This window comes from Martes martes, assembly GCF_963455335.1.
Source record: "Martes martes genome assembly, chromosome: 14".
NCBI lineage: Eukaryota > Metazoa > Chordata > Mammalia > Carnivora > Mustelidae > Martes > Martes martes.
This window is the reverse complement of record NC_137902.1, coordinates 47,235,160-47,261,002: the sequence shown is the minus strand read 5'-3', so window position 1 is coordinate 47,261,002 and position 25,843 is coordinate 47,235,160. Positions and strand designations below refer to the sequence as shown.

The window sequence follows — 25,843 nt, the reverse complement described above, 5'->3', positions numbered from 1 at the left end:
ATCTGAGAAGCCCACGGAATTTTCCCTTTTTATGTCTAATCCCTGGACAGAGCATGTTTTATTTATTTTATTCTGTTTTGTTTTAAAGTTTGTTTATTTAAGTAATCTCTCAACGTGGGGTTCAATCTCACGACCCTGAGATCAAGAGTCACATGCTCCTCCCACTGAGCCAGCCAGGCACCCCTGGACAGAGTATCTGTTGCAGAGTTAGGCAAGAGACACCATGCCCTGATTTCCATGTTGTTCATCTGGGAAACATGAAGAAACTCTCCCATGAGGCAGCCAAGCTCAGCCTGTGGTCTTCTGATATCCAGTGGACTCCAAACGGCTGATTGCAGGCTTGGGGCAGAAAGTGTACAAGAGAAGCCTGGAACATCTTGTTGTACCAAATGTGAATCCAGCTGTCAAAGACTACTGCAAGCTTGTAGAAAGAAAGGACTTGGGATCCACTGGGAGGAAGCTCTTTCTTGCTAAAGATGGGGCAGTTTGAGTATTGTAATTGCGATGGATTAAAGCATGTCAGATATGTTTACAACCATAAGTTCATAATGACCCTTAAAAAAAAAAAGAAAAATTTTGGATGATGACAAGAAATCAGTTCATTTTAAAACCTAGGGGAAAAAAAAGAAGTTAGCATTTAACCTGCCCTTGTCACTTCAAAGTAACCAAAGATTTGATGAGAAAATCTCCTTATTCTAGAAGTACACCCTCAGGGCTGGTCTGGCCATAATTAGCAATGGTGTGGGAGAGGCCGAGAAATGCCTTGCTGGCCCTGCCTATGGGGAAACTGCCTACAGAACTTCCCCCTAGCAGATGAGGCCTTTATCAACACTGTTCATCCAACAGGATGGGCTGGTCTGCTTCCTATTCTAAATGTTCCCTAACACAGACCAAATCAGTTCCAATCTTGATCCTACCCCTCACTTTATGGGAAGAAAACAGTTCTGTGGAGATAATATTACAAGATCCAATGCTGGTCAGGAACAGCTTTTTTGATAGAGAGAAAAGAGCTCTAACTAAGCCTCCAGAACTGGACCACCAATTCACCATGACACCTTGGGCTCTTCCATTTCTAGGCCCGTTTCTCCATCTTTACCACATAGCCACAGGCCCCACAGTTTCTTCATCAGGACCAAACCTACAGCCCAGATCTCTGTGTTGTTTTTCTGTCCTCCACTGGATCAATGGATTGGACATTCCAGGAAAGCAAGGAAGTGTTAATCTTCTTCACTCCAGTTTCCCCAGCTATCACGACAGAGCCTGGCGCTGAATAAATAATAGAGTTTGGATGGCATGACAACCATAAGCAAAGTCAAAAGACCAACAAACTATTGGGGAAACACCATTTAACTGGAGCCTAACCTGATGCCGTTTTATCAGAACCTAACTGACCCAGGAAAGAGAAATACAGTAGTCCTCCTTATCTGTGATTTTGCTTTCTACAGTTCCATTTACCCATGGTCAACCACAATCCTGAAGCATATGATCCCCCTTGTTACCTATCATCAAATGGTCAACAGTAACCCAATGCTACATCACATGCCTATGTCAGTGATCTTACTTCATCTCATCGTGTCGGTATTTTATCATCTCATCACAAGAAGGGTGAGTAGAGGGCAATAAGATATTTTGAAAGAAAGACACCACATTCATATAACTTTTGTTACAGTATGGTGTTATAATCATTCTATTTTATTATTAGTTATTATTGTTAATCTCTTACTGTGCCTAATTTATAAATTGAACTTTATCCTAAGTATGTATGTAGAGGAAAAAACACAGAGTTTTTATAGAGTTTATAGAGTTCAGTACAATCCATGGTTTCAGATATCCACCGGGGGTCTTGGAACATACCCCCTGCAAATAAGGAGGGACTACCATATCTAACTCCAGCAGGCGCTCGCTTTCCATGGGCAAGAAGGGAATGACACGACCCACTGTGGCCGTCCTGTGTCATTTATGGGGCTAGATGAGGGTTCGGGTGCATTAAGGAGTACTTGTGAAGTTCATAGGCCAGAGGCACAGGCTCAGTAAAAGCCTCACACTTCATCCCAGGACTATAGAGCACGGTCCCCTGCCAACACACACACGTTGCTAAATTTTATCACCATATCGGGGCGCCTAGGTGGCTCAGTGGGTTAAGCCTCTGCCTTCGGCTCAGGTCATGATCTCAGGGTCCTGGGATCGAGCCCCGCATTGCGATCTCTGCTCAGCGGAGAGCCTGCTTCCTCCTCTCTCTCTCCCCGCCTGCCTCTCAGCCTACTTGTGATCTCTCTGTCAAATAAATAAAATCTTTAAACAAAAAATTTAAATTTTATCGCCATATCACTAAAGGGCTGTTACAGCAATTCTTTTATCCACTACATCCTGTCCAGCCATCAAGAAAAAACTACAAGGTATACTAAATGGCAAAAGTCCAGGTCTGAAGAGACAAAATGAGCATCGGGATCAGACTCGGATACAATAGGGATGTTGGAATCATCAAACTGAGAATTTAGAACAATTACGATAAATATGCTAAGGCTCTAATGGATAAAGTAGACGGCATGCAAGAACAGATAGACAATGTAAGCACAGAAATGGACATTTAGGAAAGTTTAAAAAAGAAAAACTAGAGATATAAAACGCCACAATAGAAATGAAGAATGTTTCTGATGAGCTTACTAGCAGACTGGACACAGCTGAGGAAAGAATCACTGAGCTTAAGGATATCTCGAGAGAAACTTTCCAAACTGAAAAGCAAAGAAAAGAGACTGAAAGAAATGGAGCAGAATATCCAAGAACTGTGGGACAACTAAAAATGAGGTATAACATAGGCACAATGAGAAAGTATACAAGAAGGAGAAGAAACAAGATAACTATTTCAAACTATAATGACTGAGAATTTCCCCCAAATTATTGTCAGACACCAAACCACAGAATCAAGAAACCCAAGGAACACTGAGCAGGATGGATGGCAAACAAAAACCACATAAACAATAACAAAAAACCCTACAACTGTGTATATCCTATTAAAATTGCAAAGCATCAAAAGGAACGAAAAATCAGAGGAAAATACCTTACCTCTCAAAGAACAAAGATAAGAATTACACCCCACTTCTCTTCAGAAACCTTGCAAGCAAGAAGAGGGTAGAGTGTAATTTTTCAAGGGTTGATGTGGAAAAATACCACCAACCTAAAATTTGGTATCCTGTGAAATTATCCTTCGAAAATGAAGGTGAAATAAAGACTTTCTAAGACAAACATAAATTGGGGGACTTTTTGCAAGTATGTCTGCTTTAGAGAGAAGGAAAATGACATAGATCAGAAACTCAGATCTACAGAAAGGAAAAAAGAGCATCAGAGGAATAAGTGAAGGTAAAATAAAAACATTTTTCTTATTCTTAATTGATCTAACAGGTAGGTTTGTTCAAAATAATAGTAACAGTACATTCAATTATATATGCTTATATTTATGCTTATGTATAAGTAAAATGAATGACAATAATGATGCAGCGGATGGGAGGGAGGAATTAGGATTATTTTGTTATTATAAGGTTCTCACAGTGCTCATGAAATAGTGTAGAGTTATTTGAAACTGGACTTGTATGAGTTGTAAATGTATACTTCAAACTCTAGGGCAATCACTGAAAGAAGTAAAAAAAGGAAGAATAACTGATATACTAGGAAAGAGAAAATGGAATCATAAAATGATCAGTTAAAAATCACAAAAGACAAAAGAAGTGGAAGTTCAAAATAGGAACAATGACAAAAAAAGCAACAAATATGACAGATACTAATCCACCTATATCAATAACCACTTTATTTTTTAAGATTTTATTTATTTATTTATTTTAGAGAGAGCATGTGCACATGCACACAAGCAGGGGGCAGGGCAGAGGGGGAAGAAAAATGTGAGAATCTCAAGCGGGCTCTGTGCTGACTGTGGAGCCCAATGCAGGGCTTGATCTCACCACCCTGAGATCATGATCTGAGCCGAAACCAAGAGCTGGGTGCCCGACTGACTGAGCCAGCCAGGTACCCCTATCAATAACCACTTTAAATACAATGGTCAAAATCCATCAAGAATAGAGATTTTCTCAAGGATGGCTCTATATCAGTGCATGAAAAGACAAGACCCAACTGTATGTTATCTATAAGAGACTCACTTTAAATATAAAGACACATATACATTAAAAGTAAATAGAGGGAGAAAGATATATCATGCTAACATGATCCAAAGAAAACAAAAGTAGCTGTATTAATTTCAGACATAGTAGGCTTCAGAGCAAGGAGAGTTATAAAGATGGGTATTACATACAATACAGGTATTCAAGAAGTCAAAAAATCCTAATGTGTATGTGTCCAACAAGAGAGCATCAAAATACATGAGGCAAACACTGACAGAACCGCAGGAGGAATAGATGAATCCACTATTAGAGCTGGAGACTTCAACACCTGTGTGTCAGAAATAGACAGAACCAGCAGGCAGAAAACCAGTAAGGATATAATCGAACTCAACAATAATCATCAATCAATTGGATATAATGAGCATCTATAGACTGCTTCATCAAACAGCAGCAAAAACACATTCTCCCCCAGCTCACATGGAGCATTCACCAAGATAGATCACAGCCTGGGGCATAAAACACAACTTCACAAATCTGAAAGAACAGAAATTATACAATGTCTGGTCTCAGACCACAGTGGAATTAAACTAGAAATCAGTAACACAAAAATAGCTGGAAATCCCACAATACTTGGAGATTAAACAACACACTTCTACATAACATATGGGCCAACAAAGAAATCTCAAGAGAAATATGAAAATATTTTTAGTTAAGTGAAAGTGAAAACTCAACTTATTAAAATTTGTGAGATGCAGTGAAGGCAGTGATTAGAAGAACTTTATAGCACTGAACGCATATATCCGAAAAGAAGATGTAAAATCAATTAATCTAAGCTTCTACCTTAGGAAACTAGAAAAGGAAGAGCAAATTAAATCCAAAGTAAGCAGAAGAAAAGAAATAAATATTAGAGTAGAAATCAAGGAACTCGAAAACAGAAAATGAACAGAGAAAATTAACTAAGCCAACAAGCTGATTCTTTGAAAAGATCGCTAAAATTGGTAAGCCTGTAACCAACCACACTAAGTAAAAAAAGAGAGAGGACACCAATTCCTATCACCAGAAATGAAAGGATGGACATTAATATAGTCCCTGTGGACATTAAGAGGATAATAAAGGAATACTGTGAACATCTCTATACCCACAAATGTGATAACCTACATGAAATGAACAATTTCCACCTAACACATAATCTGCCAGCACTCACACAAGAAGAAACAGACAATTTGAATAGCCTTATATTTATTGCAGAAACTGAGTGATCATTAATAACCCTCCAAAACAGAAAGCACAACTTTCAGCTGGGTTCACTGCTGAATTTCTAAATTTAAAGAAGAAATTATACCAATTCACTACAATCTCTTTCAGAAGATAGAAGTCGAGTAAATACTGCCTAACTCATTCTATAAGGCCAGAACTCTAATACCAAAACCAGAAAATACATTACAAGAAAAGTACAGTTGAATATCTTTCACAAACATAAATGTAAAAATGTTTAAAAAAATTAGCACATTAAATCCAACAGTGTATACCAAGAATTATATATCACAAACAAGTGGGATTCATCATGAGTGTAGAAAGCAGTTCAACATTCAAAAATCAATTCATGTAATCCATCATGATAGGCTAAAGAAAAAAAAATTACATGATCATATCAGTAGATGTAGAAACAGCATTTGACAAAATCCAAAACCCACTTATTATAGAAACCCTAAAAAAAAAACAAAAAACAAAAAAAACAGTAAATAGGAATAAAGGGGAACTTCCTCAACTTGATAAAACAAATCTATTAAAAAAAAACAAACCCACATAGACAATCATGTCATCAGCTCTCTACTCTGTTCCACTCATCTATATGCCTGTTTTTTAAAAAAATATTTTATTTATTTATTTGACAGAGAGAGATCACAAGTAGGCAGAGAGGCAGGCAGAGAGAGGGGGAAGCAGACTCCCCACTGAGCAGAGAGCCCGATATGGGGCTCTATCCCAGGACTCTGAGATCATGAAGGCAGAGGCTTAACCCACTGAGCCACCCAGGCGCCCCTATATGCCTGTTTTTTAATGCCAGTACTATCCTATTTTGATTACTATAACTTTGTAATATAGCTTGAAATCAGGAAGTGTGATTCTCTAGCTTTGTTCTTTTTCCTTAGGATTTCTTTGGCTATTCAGGGTCTTTTGTGGTTCCATACAAATTTTAGGGTAGTTTTATCTATATCTATAAAAAATGCCATTGGAGTTTTGATAAAGATTGCACTGAACCTGTAGATTGTTTTGGGTAGCATGGACATTTTCACAATATTAATTCATGGGATATCTTTCCATGCATTTGTGTGTTCTTTGATTTGTCATTAGTGTCTTACAGTTTTCAGTGCAGAGAGATTTTGCTTCCTTGATTAAATTTATTCCTAAATATTTTATTGTTTTTTGATGCTACTGTAAATGGGATTGCTTTCTTTTTTCTATTATCATACTTTTATTTCTGAAAAGTTCATAATAATGGTCCTTCTCTTATTTATGATTTTAATAATCTGAGGTTGTTTTTTTCCTTTTCTGCATGATATTGTATCCTGTGACACTACTGAATTCATTTATTAGTCCTAGAAGTTTTTGGTGGAGTCTTTATGGTTTCTTATACCATGTCATCTGAAGAGATCATTTTACTTCTTCTTTTCTGATCTGGATGCCTTATTTCTTTTTCTTGCCTAATTGCTATGGCTAGGACTTCCAGGACTAAGTTGAATAGAAATGGTGAGAGTGGGTGAGTCTTGTCTTCTTCTTGATCTTAGAGGAAAGGGCTTTAACTTTATACTATTGAGTATGATGTTAGTGGCAAGCTCGTCATATATGGCCTTTATTATGGTGAGGAATGGTCCTTCTATACCTAATTTGTTGAGAGTTTTCATCATGAAATGATGTTGAATTTTGACAAATGCTAAACATACTTCTTTCCATCAGTATAAAGGGAGCCCCTGGCTGGCTCAGTCAGAGGAGCACGGAACTCTTGATCTTGGGGTTGTGAGCTCAAGCCCCATGTTGGGTACAGAGATTACTTAGATACATAAAGCTTAAAAAAAAAAAAAAAAGATATAACCTGAAAGAGGAGCACATCAATTTTACTTACATCCCATTGGTCAGGCAGGACTCAGGCCTGCACTTAACTGCAAGGGTGGTTGGGAAATGTAGTTTTTCTCACGGATGCTGTATATCTGTTAAACGCTGGTGACTCTATCCTTAAAAAAAAAAAGAAAACAGAACGGATTTGAGGGTTCAGCCAGCAGTGTCTGCTGTAACATATTGATGGGGGTAAGGCTTGGAAAAACTGGTAACAGGGATGCCTGGGTGGCTCGGTCAGTTAAGCATCTGCCTTCGGCTCAGGTCATGATCCCAGCGTCCCGGAATCGAGTCCCACATCGGGCTCCCTGCTTAGCAGAGGAGCCTGCTACTCTGTCTGCCTGTGCGCGTGCTCTCTCTGACAAATAAATAAATAAAATCTTAAAAAAAAAAGAAAGAAAGAAAGAAAAAGAAAAACTGGTAACAGTATTTGTCTCTAGGTATAGGGTACTGGTGGCTAGGGACACAGGTGGAAGGGAAATGTCCCTTTTAAACTCTCATTTGTTCCATGTGAATGCATTGACTAATTCAACATTTTTAACAATGTACTGAAAAATTTTTGCAAAGTACTGAAAAAGCACATAGTACCCTATGTGCTTAGTAAACCTCAGCAGCTTGTTCACTGACCAGAAGTTTCTGTGCCCTTGCCCTCACCCCCTCAGAAAGGGTTATAGGTGTGGTGTGAAAGTCAGGCCACAGCAAACTGTACAAAATTCATATGGTTTGAGGAGTCGGGGAAGCCCCGTTGGCCTGCATGGGCAGAGGCCTGAAGAGAAATGCAAATTCATATAAACATGTGGGAGAGCTGCTTTTCTGGAGCCAGGAGACCTAGTTGGCACCCAGCCTTCCTTGTACCCTTCCTGACTGTGTTAGTCTTGCTTAGGGGAGAGAGGGCCAGTTCTGCTGCCAAGCCCTTCCCCAGCACTGCGCATGCAGGGAGGGAGGAGGAGACCAGCACCCTTCGGGCTCAAGGGTTGGGAAGCAGTGCCTGGACACATGGCCACCTCCTAGCATAAGCAGTGCAGCTTGCCCTTTGAAGCAAGGAGCTTCTGAACCTTCTGCCAGGCAGAGGTCTCAGCTGCCTTTATCTGGCTCTCATCTCCTCCTCAGGCTTCTTGACTCAAGAGAACCATGGAGCTGACTTCAGGCTGCGTGGGGTGAGGGCTGGGGGCGCCACCAGCAGCGAACCCTTCAACTCAGTCCATGGCCCAGCTCCTCCCACTGGTCCCAGCTGGGCCAGGTGGCACAGCACAGGACAGACACCCTCCCATCCCCCAACGTACAGACAGTACAGGTCCTGCTCCCTCGACTGGCTCCCAGCACCCCATGGGGCTCCCCACAGCTGTTCTTTAATGCCCAAGGGGCTCCGTGCACAAAGAGAAACACATCTAGCTCTTGTCTAATGTGCACACCTTGTCTAATGTGCAATGGAGGAAAATGGAAAGAGCATTTCTTTTACATATTCCTATTTGAGCGTACCTCAGAGATACTGCAGGTTTGGTTCTAGACTGCCACAGTAAAGCGAATATCACAATAGAGCAAGTCAAGTGAATTTTTTGGTTTCCTGGTGCATATAAAATTATGTTTACACTATGGTTTATTACTATTACTATGTCTATGAAGGGTGCTACAGTGTTATGTTTAAACAAACCGGTGTACATACCTTAATCAAAAATTACTTTATTGCTGGGGAGCCTGGGTGGCTCAGTGGGTTGAGCCTCTGCCTTTGGCTCAGGTTGTAATCTCAGGGTCCTGGGATGGAGCCCCCGCATCAGGCTCTCTGCTCGGCAGGGAGCCTGCTTCCCTCTCTCTGCCTGCCTCTGCCTACTTGTGATCTCTATCTGTCAAATAAATAAATAAAATATTTTTAAAAAATTCTTTATTGCTAAAGAACATGAACCAGCATTTGAGCTTACAGTGAGTTGTAATCTTTTGGCTGGTGGAGGGTTTTGCCTCCGTGTTTATGGCTGAGACTGATCAGGGTGGGGCAGCTGTGGCACCTTCTTAGAACAGGATGACAATGAAGTTTGTTACATTGATTGACTCTTCCTTTCACCTGAGCACTTGGAGGCCATTGTAGGGTTATTAATTGGCCTAATTTCTTTCTTTCTTTTTTAAAAAATATTTTATTTATTTATTTGACAGAGAGAGACATAGCAAGAGAGGAAATACAAGCAGACTTCTTGCAGCGCAGGGAGCCTCATGCAGAGCTCGATCCCAGGATCCTGGGATCATGACCTGAGCTGAAGGCAGGCGCTTAACGATTGAGCCACCCAGGCGCCCCTGGCCTAATTTCAAGGTGGCTGCATCTCAGGAAACAGGGAGAATGAGGAGAGGGAGAGAGACAGGGGAATGGCCAATGAGTGGAGTAGTTAGGACGCACACAACATTTATCAACTGAATGTTCTGTCTTATATGGGAGTGTTCATGGCACCCAAAACAATGACAATAGTACCATCAAAGATCACCAATCACAGATCAGCCTAACAATCACATTAATAATAAAAAAAACTCTGAAATATCATAAGAATTACCAAATGTAACACAGAAGGCGCAAATGCTGTTGGAAAAATGGCCCCAAGAGATTTGCTCTTTGCAGGGTGGTCACAAAGCTTCCATTTGTAGAAAATGGAGTAAATGCAAAGCCTCACAGAGCAAAACACAAGATGAGGTATGCCTATACTATTTCTACAACTAATAAATTGAATTTTTATAATTTTAACAAAGTAGATTTCCCTGAAAACTTAAACATTACATGTAATCAATTATGCTCTTCCGGATTCTAATGATTCAGTCTCATAAATATTTTAACCGCCTTTAAATATCGACTAGTAAGAATACAGTCATCACAAAACCGGATCTGCATACTCATACTAAGACTGGTTACAAAATGTGAATGCATGCATCTAAATTTATTATCTGTAGTCAGCAACCCTAACAGCAGACAGGGTAGACATGTGCCCATATGCCACGCATCACTGCCCTTTCTTGGGGAATCTCAGCGAGCTGGCATGTTATACCTCCCGTGGGAGGCCCCTCACCAGATCCCCGTGTCACAAATCGTCCACCCTGGACAAAGTGACTGGACCTGGGGTGGATCGTAGGCTCTAAATCAGGATCTTATGGGCTGGCCAGGCACCTACAAGACTGGCACAAAAGTTCTGCCCAAGAAAGGATGGGGGTGGTGACAACTGACTGAAGCAACCAGCAACTCACTTGGGGAAACTGCATGTGCCTCTCAGAGAAAGGAAGGGGGCAAAAGCCAAAGACAGAGGAGGCAGGGGGCAGAAGCCAGGTAGGAGCCCTGGGCAAGCTGGGGGCCAGCTGGCCAGCAGCAGCTTGAGCAGCAGAAACAAAGCAAGACATCAGGATCTGAGTTGGAATGATGCTCTGGGAGCCAGTGATGTGGAGACCTATTCTGAAGCGCCTGACTAAGGGACTAGCCTGACTAAGGGACTAGCCTAAAGGGTTTTCTACTTCCTGCATCTTCACACAGTCAAAGGGAATGGACAGAAGGAGTTCTGAGCCGAGGTGATGACTTGTGTGGAGGCCAGGCACGCTGGAAACAGAAGTGGATCCCGTGACCTGTGGGCAGGAAGTGGGGAGAAGTGGGATGGGGTATATAGTATGGAGGGGGTGAACTGTGAGGCCATTCCAAGGGAAGCCTCAACTGACCCGGTGGGGAAGCAGGGGCTGGGGTCACTCTTAGTTGTCCGGAAGTGAGGAAAAGGGGGCTTTGGTGAACATTGGGCCCTATAGCCCAAGGGGAGGTGGCTTCCTTCTGCCAGGGGCAGTTCCCTCCTGAGCAATCAGATTCTAACACCTGATCCTGAAGGCTGGTCTGTGCGGTCACCACCACACTGGAGGTGGCAGGCCGGGTCAGTGATTGTGAGGGCAGCCTGTGGTCAGAGATGTGGTCACAGTGACCAGACCCGGTCAGTCTCTGTAGAACATTCAGTGGAAAGAACTTCTAATGATTTAGGGGAGAGGGCTGACAGGATCAGATTGTCATTCTAGACAGTCTAGGGGCGGCAACTCAGGAGAGAGCAAGACTGGCAATAAACGTGAAGTATGGTCAGTGTACAGAAGATGTGGAAAGACACAGGAGTGGCTGAGACCTCACAGAGCCTGTGGAGGTGAGGGGGCAGGGGGAAAGGGCTCAGTGTAGTCTGGGAAGAGCAGCAACACTTATGGGGCTATCAGGAGACTCTAAGGAGTTGGGTGTGCAATATGTGGCCTTTCCTGGGTAGGTAAATAGGACAGCCAAGAGAACAAAAGCTCCAGGAAGGAAGGCGGCATCTCTGTTGTCAGACAAGGACTGAGAAGCCCTCCTGGCCAGGTCCAACATACACACCCAGCAGTGGCTGGACAATCTCGTTTCAGCCAACTGCCCCTAGATGGCAGTGTGTGCACATGGCAGGAACTGCCCAGCAGAACTGCCCAGCAAAACTCCCCAGGGACAGCAAGGCTCTCTTTCTCTCTCTCTCTCTCTCTCTCTCTCTCTCTCGCATGGGACCAGCAAAAAGCCGTGACAGGGACTCAGAGGCACCCATGATGCCTGCTGCATCCACCTATGCTCTGTTCTGCTTCAGGGGGTGTGTAGGGGTACCTCTCTCTCCCCTTTCCAGGGTTGGCGGGGGGGGGGGGGGAAGGGTCCTATCAGGATTACTCCTGGCAGGGCCTGAGCATAGAGGTCCCAGGGATGCAACAGTCCCCCAAAGCCCTGAGTTTATGACTCCCCGGGGGCACAGTCTTGGGTGGAAGGTTGGACATAAAGCTGATGGTTCTGGTTCTACCACTTAGGGCTGCGTGACTCCCTGGGACTACTTCCCACGTTTGTTTTATAAATGCATGGCTTTGTGAAGGTCAGTTCACATGAGATTATTCCAGAAGGGACACTTTTTATACCGTCAGGTGACTCACTTTCTGTGTATGTCCCTTATTTCCAAACTTCCAGGGACAGAGCTGGGGGCTGAACACAGGCAGTCTCATGGGTCTGTGTCTTAACCTCTCTGATCTGTTCCCTCCCTCTCACGTCTCATCTGGCCACGTCTGGGGGCTTCCTCTTGGCAAAACCACCTTCTCTCATTTGAAGTGATTAAGGTATGCGGGACTCACAAGTGGGCAGCGCTGGAAGGGCACGGGGAGGTCACCTCCTGAACAAGCTTCTCATTCAGGTCCCAGGTCTACCCTATAGGTCTGCTCTGGAGTTCTCCTTACTGAGGAAGCTGTCCTCCTCAGAGCCAGCTGCTCTGAGGCTGCTCCAGCTCTACTTCCCACATGCATTCCAGACAGGCAGAAGAGCAAAACAAACAGAGCAGAAGCACCTGTGTTAGGAAAGCGACACTTTCCCAGAAATCACCACAGCCAGCCACCTCCTTGGCCAAGTCAGGTCACATGGCAAGTCTTAGCTCCAAGGGAGGCTGGGAAATGTAATTCTGAAAAATTGGAATTTGTCTGACACTGCAAGATATGAAGGGAAAAAGACCAAGGCAGAATTCTGATGAACACAGACTTGGAGAAGATCAGGAAGAGAAAGAGGACAGGGACCATGGAGACTGAAAGAGCCGCCAGGGAGGTAGAGGCAGAGCCAGAAGCATGGTGTACCAGTCAAGGGTGACGAATGTTTCAGGAAGGAAGGAGTGATCCCCAGTTCCCAGTACTGCACCGCGGAGCTCTGACTGGCCTCACCCTGCTTACCTTTAGACTTCAACACCAAGCCCTGCTTCTGCTCAAGCTGCTTCCTCCCTCTTCCCCGCCTGCAGCCGGTCCACAGAGTTTCGGCATGGAGTCCAGGAAGAGCAAAGGCAGCACTGGGACCAAAACTGGAACTCAACCAAGCCAGAGGGGTAAGGAGGATGTCAAGGGACAATTAAGACCAAGCTCTGCCATTTAACATTTCATTTACAGGTTCAGGAACAGGAGAAGAAACTCTCAGCTGCTTTTTCTTCCTTCCTGCACTGGTTTTTGTTCCCACAATCCATACCTAAGGCTCGTAGTCTGCACTATATAATTCAGCTGTGTTCTTGGTAATTACAGTTCCAGGGGCTGGCCTGGAAACTAAGTCCCGGGTTATAATACAGCCAGCCCTTTTAGGAACTGGGGCTGTCGGTCTCTTGATTCTTTTTATTTTTTTAAACCAGGAAAATAAAATGGGCCTGCTCTGCTTTGAGTATCCCTGAGGCTCCGAACCCACACAGATTGCTATAAAATGGGTCAGGTAATGCCTGGTGGGTCTCATATGGCAGCTGGGAATGGCATAAGTAACTGTCAGGTGAGGCCTGGTGGGGGCTGGAGGAGGCTGTGGGGGCTCTGTGGGCATTTCCTTCACCCTGTTTGTTTGTTTGTTTTTAAGATTTTATTTATTTATTTGCTAGAGAGAGAGGGCACGCGTGAGACAGTGAGTGAGAGCACAAGCAGGGGGAACGGCAGGCAGAGGGAGAAGCAGGCTTCCTGCTGAGCAAAGAGCTTGATGCAATCCCAGAACCCCAGGATCATGACCGAGCTAAAGGTAGCCCCTTAACCACCTGAGCCACCCAGTCGTCCCTTCTTCACCCTCTTCCTCTCCTGTGGCAGTGTGGCCAACTTGTCCACAAGGGGGCGGTCTCTCAGAGGCTGCTGAGGCTGGCAGGAGCTCCACGGCTAGTCCATGGTGCTTCATGGTGGCTTCACTCTCTCCTTCCTCCTAGCTCTAAGCTCAGGACCTCCTTCACATCTAGAATTCAGCAGATATCATCAGGTGCGAATGACTGCCTTTCCAAGGTCTACTTCACTGGAAACATCTCTGCCTCCATACCCCCCTCAATAATGGTGGAGGTGTTCCTCATCAGAGGTGTCCTCTCCATTGGGGCCCATGCCCTTCTCCCTTTTTTCAGAGTACTCACTCCTGCCTTCCATCCTGGATCATCCCTATCACTCCATAAACTTGCTCTAGTAACTTCCATATTTCAACAAACCCCTCAGGATTCTAACAAGAGTTAAAGCTAGATATGGCTACTGGCATCAGAAAACAGAGGATTAAACAAGACAGAAATTTCTTTCTTTCCTAAACAAAGTCAAGAGGTAGGTATCCCAGAGCCGGTGTGGTGGCTCCCTGAACATTAGGAACCCAGATGTAGTCTCACTGGTGGCACTAAAATCCTCAGCATACGCCATCCACTTCGTGGTCTAATATGGTTCTTTGAGCTCAGGCCACACATTCACGTTCTCCAGTGAGCGGGTAAGAGCAACAGATGCGGAGAGAGCACCACAGCCCTTGACAGCTAGTTCTCAGACGCTGTTCGTGGACGCCTCCCCTTACTTCGGGATGGCCGGAACTAAGTCATATGCCCACACCTAGCTGCAAGGGAGTCTGACAACTTGCTTTTATTCTGGGGAGCCATGTAGCCAGGGGGAGAATGGCTATTAGGGTCATCTAGCGATCTCTGCCAAAGTCTCCGGTGAGTCCACATCAGTTTCGAGACCCCCCCCAGTTTTCTTGTTCCCTATTAGACAAGCTGGCCAAACACGATAGCTCCACCACGGTCTGGCTCCCCGTCCCACTTCTCCAGGAACGCTATCCTTTTCACAGTCACCAATGTCCTTCATGTTGCCAGAGTCCACGGATCGCTGCCTGTCTTCATCTTATCTGAGCTCGAAGTAGCATCTAACACAGCCGACCACTCTGTTCTAGAAAGTCCTTCCTTTCTCCGTCTCTGGAATATAGCAGCCTCTGGTTCTCCTCTTGCCTCCTCAGCCTCTCTTGCTCAGTCTTCTTTCTTGTTCTGGCTCCTTTGGCTCCTCGGGATTCCTCTTGAACCCTCTCTTCTGCAACTACCGGCTCACCCAAGTAACTTCCTCAGCCTTCCACAGCCTTTATCTTCTGGAAGATGATGCCTCCCATAGCCCCACCCCCAGCCCAGGCCTCCCTTCTGAGCTCCCAGTCTCAACAATTGAACTGGGTCCCTGATGGGCATCTCAAAGTCAACATGGCTAAAGCAAAATTCTTGATGCTTCTCCCTGAGCTCTAGTCCCTTTCTTCTAGGTTACTTATCCAATCAATGAGGCCCTGTCCACCAGCTTCCTCCAGCCATAAATTTGAAAGTTATCCCTTTCCTCCTGTGACATCCATCCCACCAATATGTCCTGTTGAGTTCAAGTCCAAAATAGCTTCTCTCAACTACTCATCTTACTGTGGCCACAATTTGGTTCAGACCAACATTATCTTTGGCCTGGGCTGCCACAACAGTCTAATTGTCTTTTTGCTTTTCTTTCTGCCTGCCACCCACCCAGTGTTTTTTTTTGTTTTGTTTTGTTTTTTAAGATTTTGTTTATTTATTTGACAAAGATCACAAGTAGGCAGAGAGAGGCAGGCGGGGGGGGGGGAGCAGGCTCTCTGCTAAGCAGAGACCCCGATGTGGGGTTCGATCCCAGGACCTTGAGATCATGACCTGAGCCGAAAGCAGAGGCTTAGCCCAGTGAGCCCCCCAGGTGCCCCACCCAGTGTATTCTTCACGCAGCAGTCAATCAGAACATGTCAGTCTTCCGCATAAAACCCTTCAATGGTTTAATAAAAAGCCTCCATCCCCAAACAGTCTCGCATGCCCTGCCCACCTCCCCACCTCATCCTGATTCTGCTTCACAGGCTTGCTCTACAAGCTGCACTGTTTTCTGGCAGCTCCTTCCCACGCCCGAAGCTTACCTTTTTCAGGGCCTCAGCACATACTGCTCTCAACCTGGAAGGTGTCTGCCTGGCTGTCCCCCAGGCTGTCTCCTCATCCATTTGACTTCAGCGTCTCCTTCTCAAAAACACTCTCCCTGCCAGCTCCATGGAAAGTGGCTCCTATTCTCTATCCCAACCCCTTGCTTTTGTTCCAGCATTTATCTCAACTTGTAATTGTCTTCCCCACTAAAAGTAAGCTTTATGGAACAAGAGGCTTCAGCAGTCTTGTTTACTGTTGTATCCTCAGCATTGTATAGGACCTGGCACAGATGAGGCACTCGATCAAGCACTCAGTTATCTGCTTAAGGGTGACTGAATGGACAGGTTCACCAGGAGGTCCCGGAGCTGCCTGGGATGTCACAAGCAGGCTGCCTCCCCCTTAATAAAAACAACGGGGAATGGACTGAACAGTCTGCATTGCAAGATCTCCTCCTTGCATAGGACTCCACCTGTTGGTTGCTTGTACTAGAACGTGGCCACTTTCCTGTGGCCCACTCAGCTCTTTTCCCCTGGAAGAGTTTTAGAATCAGAGTGCGCCTGTGTCTCATTTCAGAGGTGGGAGGAGACCACTGAGGTCAGCCTTTCCAACGCCAGTACCTAGCCAGCTGCCTGACCACCCCTGTGCAAGCTAGCTATACTTGAAGTCTCCCTCGCTCCTCAAGAGTGCTTTCAGCCATCTCCCCAGGACAGATCTTAGGAACAAATCTCAGCAGGCAGTCCAAAGAAAGGTTGGTATTTTTAGCACCAAGACAAGAAGGAGCAGGTCTTTGCTGCCCAGTGTGCAAAGAAGTGCAAAATATTAACTTACTGCCCTTCTCTTGAAGCATCCCCCTCCCCCGCCAGGCCAGGCAGGAGCACCTATTTTCTCTCTCTCTCTGTCTTTTTATTAAGTAAGCCCTATGCACAACGGGGGATTTAACTAAAGACACCCCCCCCCAAGATCAAAAGTCGCTTGCTCTACCGACTGAGCCAGTCAGGGGCCCCGCCTCCTATTTTCAATACGGCCATTTTTCTAATCCTCAGCTCACCCCTACCCGTCACCCCCGTACCCCTTGAGATGTGGCCTCCCCTCGGCCCCCACAACTCGGGTTTCTTGCAAGCTCGGGGGGGGACCAGCCGAGTCGTCCGCAAGGCAGTCGGGACCCGGGGGGGCACACCTTCGTCGAGCGCTCCCCGCGGCCCCAAAGCAAGACGAAGGGGCGGGCTTAGGACCAGGCCCCGCCGCCGCCTCGGCGGCAGCGCGGGCGGAAAGGCCGGGAGGCTGGGGGGAGGGGCGAGCCGGAGGCGGGAGGGGCGGGAGGGGTGGGAGGGGCGGGAGGGGTGGGAGGGGCGGGCCCGGGGCGTGGCCTTCCGGGGGTGGGGCGGGGGCGGGGGCGGGGCCCAAGGCGCCGGGGTGGCACCGTACCGCGCAGGGAAGCGGCGCTTTTTTCTCGGCTGCCCCCGGCCCCGCCCCTCCGTGCCCCGCCCCCATCTCTCGGACGGCCCGAGTCGCGCCCTCCCACCCAGCGCCTCCGAACTTGCTCTAACTTCCTCGGCCGAGCCGGGCCGAGCCGCCGCCGCCGTCGCCGCCGCCGCCGCAGCCGCCGCAGCCGCGCCCGGGTGAGTGGAGCGCGAAGCCCCCGCTGGAGCGTCGGGCCCTGTCCCCCTCATTGTCTGAGGCAGACCCCCTCCTCCCGCCGAGCGCCCTCTGGGGACTAGGACTGCTCCACAGGTTCGGGCTCGGCCCCTCCGGCTTCCTTGCCTCTGCCCCGTAGGCGGCCCCGCGGGCGGCGCTTGCTTTGTCTGACCAGATCGCTCGCGAGGGGCTGGAGGCCTTGGCCGGGACCCCGCTGAACCGAACTCCGGCGCCGGGCGGAGTGGGAACCGCGGCGGGCGACCAGCCTGGCTCTCGGGGTTCTGTCGCCCGCGTCCTGCCCGCGTCCGCGGACGGGTGCGTGCCGGGTCCGCGCGGGGTGGGAGAGCTCGGGGAGAGAGGGGCCGGACCGCCGCCGCCGCAGCTTGTAGGGGCTCTGCACCCTGTCCCCGACAGCGAACCCAGGGAGGGGCACTCCTTTCGGCTCGGCCAGGGACCCTCGGCACCCCCAGAGCTCCGGCCAGGGGTAGAGGGTGCTGCAGATCTGGGAAGACCGTCCCCTCCCCCGCCCCGGGGTGGGTGTGCACCGAGTGGTTCACTCCGGCGATGCGCCCCACTCTGCCCTGCACGGATTTGGGGCGGCCCGAGTTTGAGTAGGTGGTGGGTGAGCCAGCTTCTTCGTGTTGGTCGTGTGAGGTTGTGCTTGGGAGCAAAGCCCGGCTCCTGACCTAACTAGAGCTTCGGTGGAGTTGGGTCTGTGGTTACGGAGTTGTCTGGTCTCGCGCCGCTCCTCCTGCTGGGGGGGGGGGGTGTGCTGGTGCGGGTGGGTAGGAAGTGTGTGTGCATGGAGGGGTGGTGGTGCCGGCAGGGTGTGTGTTTGTGTGGGGTTGTGTGTGTATAGGGATGATGATGCAGGGGGTAGGAAGTTTGTGTGTGTAGCAGTGATGGTGCAAGTGGGTAGGATGTGTGTGTCCGTGTTTATGTGTGTGTGTGTGTGTAGGGACTTCAGTCCTGGGACCTCTGGGACATGCCTGGAGTTGGTCGCCTGCTAGAAGTGGTCCCTGCCCTGGGGATTCTGGGGGAAGGCGTGGGCCCTGGTACTGGCCTGGCCAATGGCTGCCAGCTGTGATGAGTGCCCCGGTTTGTGCACACTCAGTGGCTGTCCTGCCCTGCTGGTGTCTGGGGGCTTCAGGTGTTTTTGGGGGGGGTGAGTGCAGGGTGTTACATGGGAGCCTCTGCTGGTGTGCTCTCTCCAGTAGTCTGCTCTCTAGAGGTCTTCCTTCTCGGATGGGGGTTGCTTCGGCTCATAGGAGTGGGTGTAGCTGCCTGCCAAATCCTAAAAAGTAGCCTTCCTCCTACCCTTTGACCTCAAAGTAGGGGAAGTTAATGCCAGCTGAGTGCTTGGGCCACTCTTCCCTATTTGTGAAAGGAAACCTGGCATCTGGGCTATCGGAGCACCCCCAGCACTCCTAGATCCCTTCTACTTCCAACCAGCCCTGTGGTTGGCAGAGGCACACTTCCTTCCAGGCATCCTCCTGGGCCCTGGCACCCTCAGAATGCATCCTCTCCAGTCTTGGTCCCATAGGCCCTTCTAGCTCCTCTCTCAGTTCTCTCCAAACTTGGTCCCAGTCTGAGGATCCCTAGGGTCTGGGAGACAGGTCGCTAGAGGGATTTTTCCCTCCCTTCTTACTTCATCATCCTTTGTTGTCCCACCTTCAACTGGAGAATTTCTTGATCTCTCCATCTTTGCATTTTTGAACTGCACTGCTTGGACCATCAAATGTGACCTTCAGGTCATTTAACAAAGCATGATTGATAGTCCATGGGATACGAGAAGGGCCAGGTGCTGTTTGCAGGTGCTGTTCGAGGCTCACGACTCCCTCACTGGCCTGTAAGCCCCGTGTGGTCTTGGAACCCAGGCTGGACATAGGTAGTAGGTGCTCTCTGGTGTTTTATTGATCTGGGCTTGATCTCAGCTTAAGCAGCACTATCCAGGCAAGCAGGACTCCAGATCCACTGGTGCTTCTGAAGGTGGCTGCCTCGAGGAAGAAAAGGTATGAAGGTAGAAGGGCCTGCAGAGGGTTGGCTGCCCAGGGAAGTTCTCTTCCTTTACCAGCCGGGGAGCTGTGATAATCTCTGAGGACAGGTGAGGGTTTCTCATGTTTGAGAATGGGAGGGCAAACCTCATGCCCTGCCCTGCAGGTCATGGTGATAGTGGAGGCCAGGGAGTTCTGGAAGCCCTGGGTTCTGGAGACATTTCCTGAAGCCTCCCTTGGGTCACTGTGAGCTCAGGGATGTGATGGGTTTTCAGTTTGGCTGAGCCTACAGAGTACCATTGTGCCGGTCCTGGGCAACCTGTGCTCCAGTTGAGACCTAGTGGAGGTTATGGAAAGTTTATAGCCATTCTGTGGAAGGTTTGAGAGTGTGTAACAGTGAGTTTATTGAATCTTTCTCTCTTTCTCTTTTTTAAAACAAGATTTTATTCATTCATTTGACAGAGAGATCACAAGTAGGCAGAGCAGCAGGAAGAGGGAGAGGGAGAAGGAGGCTCTCTGCTAAGCAGGGAGCCTGATCCCGGGCTGGATCCCAGGACCCCGGAATCATGACCTGAGCCAAAGATGCTTAACCGACTGAGCCACCCAGGTGCCCTGAGACTTACTCTTTATGGACCTGGTATACCAAGCACTATCCTGGAAGCCTTACTCACGTTAACTCATTTGATTCTTGAACCACATAATGTATCCATCCCATATGATGGAGGAGGACACTGTTGTAGAGAGGTCACAGAGTAACTTGCTCCAGGTCTCAATGTGAGCTACTTCGTCATTTCTAATGTAGACAGAGCCTTTGTATGAAAGGTGTTTAGGACACTGCACAAGGCTGGCCTGCAGTAGAGCTGGTAGGTCCTTCAGTGCAGGATCCTTTGATCCCCTGCTTCTGAAAGCATCTCATCTGTCTGGGCATGCAGCCGCCATCCCTGACCCCCTGGTGAGGCACTGCTGACGTAGCTTTTGCCTCCCCTGGGCCAGGGAATGGGAAGCCCAGCACTGCCAGGCAGGGAGGCTTGGGGAGTGAGTTGTGGCCTCTATCTGTCTAGATAGATCAGGGTTTGCTGTCATAACAATCCCCAAATCTCCGAGGTTTAGAGCAGCAGCAGTTTATTTACTGCTCACACCATATCCATTGCATATGTGCTTTCTTTTGTTCTCACTGCGAACCCATGCTGATTAACATTCCAGACCCTTGGACAGAGGGACAGAGAGTGCTGTCAGTCTCACCCTGGCTCTTAAGACTCCCGCCCAGAAGCGGCATTTCAGTGGCCAAAGCAGCCACGTGGACCTACTGACCCCTAGAGCGTGGGGTGAGGAAGAGGACTAGGGACTAGGGACATCTGGTCAATAGCACTGACTCCCTCCCCTCTGCCTGCCACCATTCCTGCTCTGTGACTTCTTCCCAAGGCCGAGGCCTGAGTATCATGTTTCTGTGTCATCAGAAACATGGGTCATGAGTTGAAAAAACACTGTTGAGGCTAACGATGAATTGGGAGGGCGAGCGAGACTGTGGGTTGGGTTGGTAATGGGTAGTCTGCAGAGGCAGCCCGCTCTCTGACCCTGGGCAAGTTACCTGAGTTCCATGGGTCTTCTTTTGCTCATTCATGCATTCATTTATGGGCCCAAGGACTCGTGGTGAGTCCCAGGCTGTGGATTCTTACTAAGCACATGTTCAGCTCCTAGCCCAGTGCTGAGGGCTGTGCACTGGGATGACAACCCCTGCTTTCTGTTGCGGGGTCCTGGTGGCCTTTAAAGAGGGATATTAATGCTGGTGGGAAGGGAAGTGGGCTCCTGCTCCCCCTCACTGCCCTGGCACATCAGCCCTGAAGTTCTTGGACTTCCCCATGCTTTATCCATAGATGGCTGGTAGGAGCAGCCATCTTTTCTAGAAGCAGGAACAGGTAGAAGCACCCCTATAGGCCTTGCCCTTCTTCTTCCATTTCAGAGACTCCGGGTCTGAGCTTGTAGGCCTGTAGGAAAGGTTAACGAGGTCACTAAAAGCTGGAAACGCATGGAGAACAAGATTGATTGAGTGTGGGGCTGGGATGGTTGTCTGGCTGTAGAGGGGGAAGAACCCCTCCATTAATTGCTGTTTTCCACTTGAGCCCCCCTTGAGGCATATTAAAGAGCCAGCCAAGCTATGGAACTGGCTTTTGGGCTTTGTCACCTGCTTCGTCTCTGGTGACTTCCAACAGGGCCAGGAAACCCTAGTGGAGGAAGTGAGACCCCAGGTGCTTCTGTACTGGGTAAACTTACTGTGCTTATTCCTGATTCCTCCTTTTTCAGGTCCTCTCCGCTTTCCCATCTGGAATAGGGGGAGAGGTCATGGGGGTATACAGCAATGGCTTCACTCTTGGCTGGTCACCAGAGTTCCCGGGTACAACGGAGACTAGTGCTTTGTGAATCTTTGGCCTCGGTGGATGCCAGTGTTCCTGGTTTGTCTTACCTTCCGCTATTGTGGTGTCCTCTCTGAATCAATATGGGGTATTCATTGTGCTCCCACATTCATTTTCTACCAAACAGCATATTTTTTGGTTCAGAGAAGGGCAGGCGCCTGTGTTGGAACAGCACAGTCCTGGCTGGTGGTGGGAAGTGTTCGGTGCCTCTGCCGATCAAGCATGAAGACAAATGACATTGTCCGGCTTGTCGGGTAGACAGCGGGGAGGCCAGCTTTCAGGTCGTGCCCCCTTTCTAGCCCAAGAACCTGGACAAGTGTTTGATTTTTTTCCCCCTGTCTGGACTTGATTGTTCTCATCTGTAATGAGAGAAGAATCTGCCCTTTCTGTCTCTCATGGGGTTACTGTGAAGCTCAACTACACATTTCAGATCCGAGAAGCAGGACCTAGTCCCGGCGTTAGGCCTGACGCTCTGGTTTGGGACTGCTGCCAACACGTTGACAGCTCTCAGCAAAGTGTTCATCAGCAGCTGATTCTGGGAACCCCACTTCCTCTACTTTTGGGCTTGGTGGGGTGGGGTGGGGCTGGGCCATGTTCTGCCGTGCTGTGGTTTTCCTCTGGGAGGCCTGGTCAGCTGAGCTTCAGTGCGCCTGGGCAGGGTGGGGTTAAACCCTTCCCTTCTCAAGGTCCATTCTGCCTTACTGAGCAGCCAGGGAGAAGGCTTGGAGTCCTGGTGTCCATCAGCTGGGTAACTGAAGGAACTGGCACCTCTCTCGGTGGACTCTGCCAGCCTGTGCTCTATGACCCAGAGCCATGGCAACTTGCTCTAAAGTGGCCTCTGGGAACCTGGGTGAGAGGGGAGCTCCTGGTGCTGCCTGAGACTGCATGTTCTCTGGAATTTGGGAGAGCTGAGGCCGGGCTTTCCTGCAGGGCCAAGGTTTGGGGAGAGGCAGGCCAGGACAAGGGGCCGGGCAACCTGAGGAGAGGTTTGATGACCTCTCTGGGTTTTCCCTGACGACGTGTACCAGCTGCTGGGACCTGTGCCAAGCTACTCTGCAGGACCCAGAGAGCTTTTTAAAAAAAGGCTTTGAGGAATAATTCCTAGTCCTTACACCTACAAAAGAGTCCCTAGCAACTGCTGGAATTGAATGCATGTCCCCTGAAACTTATCTACGTCGGGAGGTCTGAGTCCTGAGCCTGGGAGCGCTGAGGGCCACAGCATATTCGAGGACGTGTGGTCCCAAGGCCAGGTCTTGGGCTGACAGCCTTAGAGGGCCTTTGGGGTACCTGAGCAAAGCTGGGCTCATCAGAAAATGGCATTAAGGGAAAGGGCCACCTCGTGTTCAGATTTGGGCTTCCTGAGGAGGGGTGACTGGGCCCCACTCACCTGCTGCCTCGGATCGTGCCACCGGTGACTTTATGCAGCAGGAGCCCTGTGATCCCCGGTCTGTGGCACCCTCCTGTGCTCAGGACTTGGCTCATCCTGTGCCTCCGGCAGCTCTAGGGAGAGGCTCTGGTTGCTCGCTGAGTGGCTGTCGTCATGAAGAGACCTCCACCTTGTCTGGCCAGCCTGCAGATTGGCTGTCTTATGTCAGCCCTTTACCCTAACCCCAGGGCCAGGCAGATTGCTCTGTCCCCGGGCCTTGGTGGGGAGGCCAGCCCCAGCTCCAGAACAGGTGGTTCCCACATTTTGGGTCAAGGAAGACTTGGAGCTCCGTTTTGTTAAATAAATAATTATTCGAACACTTGTTAAAGCAGTAAAGCGGACTTTCTGTAGGACTAGTGCAGTAGATAGGACTTCTGCTCTGGGGTTTTGCAGTGGGGAAGAGAGATTGGGCTCCACTTCAGATACAACCTGGAAAGTGGAGATTAATAGCTGAGGAGCGAAATGGAGGGAGTTGGTGAATGGAAAAGGGTAGGGGGATCCTTTGCTGACAGACCTCAGGATTCTGTCGAAGGCAGGCTAGGGTGATCCACTGTTAACACGAGGGTTGTTGGAAGATGAGTAGCTGGTCAGACATGGAGGGTGAGGGATTCTGGCCAAACGGACTCAGCAGGATTCCTCCTGAGACTGGACTCTGCGAGGCCGGAGGTGGAAGCCCAAGGTGAGGCCTGGCTGAGCGGAGGGCTCGGAGAGCCTGGCTACGTCTGGTCAGGGAGAGAGATGGTCTGTCAGAGTTCCGAGGCTTACAGCAGCCTGCGTTCAGCCTGGTTCTCGCACTGTCCTGAGCTCCTCACTGTTCACGCTTGTTTCTCAGGATAGGTGGCTCGCCCCGTTTACAGAAACCTGTGTCCTTGTCTTTTCGGCATCTCCTGGCTTCTTATTTTCAGCCTATTGGACGGCCCCTCAGTACCCTGGGAATATTGTAGACCTGGGGCCTGGATTCCCTGCAGCCCCCTACCCTTGGCTTCTGTTGCCAGATCTGTTGGGTGCCAGACCATAGCCCCTTGATGCTGGAGGACCCTCCCTGTTTGACCCTTGTTTCTTGGCTTCTACACCTTGTATTTCTTGTTCTCTCCATCCTAGGCAAACCAGTCCAACTGCTTTGTGGATCTCCCTCCTCCTAGGGACTGGACTGCTTCATTTGTCTGAGCCTGGCCCAGGGAGGTACTGGATGGGGAGGGGGGCGGTCTCCTTCCCCTGCCGTGACTGCCTTCTGGTGGGAGCCCCCTAGTCACCTTCCCCTGTTTAAGGCCTTCCCATCCCTGCATTCAGCCAACCAGGCGCGAAGCTCCTTGTTTTCTCTCTGCCCCTCCTCTCTACGTGGTCAGTCCCCACTGATGACCTTGTTTGGTGTGTCTTCTACTCCTGGGGCAGCTCCTGTCTCAACGGCCAACTTTTTAGGAAGGAGGCCACCCGCTGTTGTGAGACAGAAACGTGAGTGAAGAAAATCTGCTGGTTGTGGGTTGGGGGCCTTCCTCACTCCTGAAGACTGGAGGCCGGAAGCTGGCTCTGTGCCCTCATCCTGCCTGCTACGGTCACTCTCTCCTGTCTCCTAGATGCTTCCTGTGAAATACAAGTAATGGTGTAAACACAGATACATTTTGAAGGGAGATACATGTTGACATGTGGTGTGGTGGGGTTTTCATTCCCCAGGGAGCAAGGAGGAGGGAGTGGCATGTACCCAGGTGCAGGAGTGGCTCAGGCCCCTCTGGGTTAGGGTAGCCTGAACTGCTGCCTTGTAGGAAAACAGATGAGGTCATGGGGCAGGTGCCAGCTGAGGTGCCCCAGGATTTGGTGTGTGGGAGGATCAGTGCTCACTTGGGGGTGGGGTCCTTGCCCACTCATGTGGGAAGATGGTTGGAGAGGAGCCGGTCTTGGTTTGATGGAGGGTTTGAGGATTCTGGGTAAGAGCTGCTCAGGGGTTGTGCCAGGCGCACTGAGAGGGGCAGGGGCTTGGTTCCCAGCAGCTGAGGTCTGAGGGCTCCAAGTCAGCCTGATTCTCTCTGTTATGAAATCTCATGTGTTCTCTTTAATTGGGGGGCTACCAGTTGAACAGTGAGTAGTCATCAGAGAGCATTTTATGGCATAGGGGAGCCAAACATACACTCCCCCTCTTTCCAGCCTTCTTTCCCTGTGGCCTGGGCAGTCTGTGAGCTTGAGGTCATTAGGAGATCTTCACTGTGGTGGCCTGGGGGTGGTGGCACTAAGTGGGGGCCTGTTTCTGCGAGGCAGGGAGAGCTCCATTCATGAACCACTCCCTGCTTTCTAGATGGTCTCGCCCAAACGCTCTGGCCAGTCCCGGTTTTAACAGGCATTGTGTCATACCCCTCCAAAGCAGGAGAGGTTGGGATGGTTATTATATTGCTCCTCAGGGGGAAAATCACTTGGAGGAAATACATCAGTGCTTCTGAGTGCAGAGTGTTTATTGACATGCAGTTAAGGGAGGCTTTTAAACAAC

General features: G+C 48.9%; 1 protein-coding gene and 1 long non-coding RNA gene across 3 annotated transcripts in view; one reads left to right on the top strand and one right to left on the bottom strand.

The window, feature by feature from the left end:
* Positions 1–31: 31 nt before the first annotated feature.
* Positions 32–17,146, bottom strand: LOC308355470. Of its 2 annotated transcripts, XR_013967970.1 has the most exons (4): positions 15,901–17,109; positions 12,921–13,045; positions 7,231–7,339; positions 32–554 (listed from the first exon to the last, which is right to left on the bottom strand). It is a non-coding gene; the product is annotated as an uncharacterized lncRNA (long non-coding RNA). The 2 variants fall into 2 exon arrangements; XR_013967969.1 differs by lacking the exon at positions 12,921–13,045 and having other exon boundaries at positions 85–554; positions 15,901–17,146.
* Positions 17,147–17,434: 288 nt separating this feature from the next.
* TSPAN14 (tetraspanin 14) overlaps positions 17,435–25,843 on the top strand; it is a 53,537-nt gene continuing 45,128 nt past the window's right edge. Inside the window, exon 1 of the mRNA XM_080823507.1 lies at positions 17,435–17,520. The gene's annotated coding sequence lies outside the window, so the exon portion shown is untranslated. The remainder of the gene's footprint in view (positions 17,521–25,843) is intronic.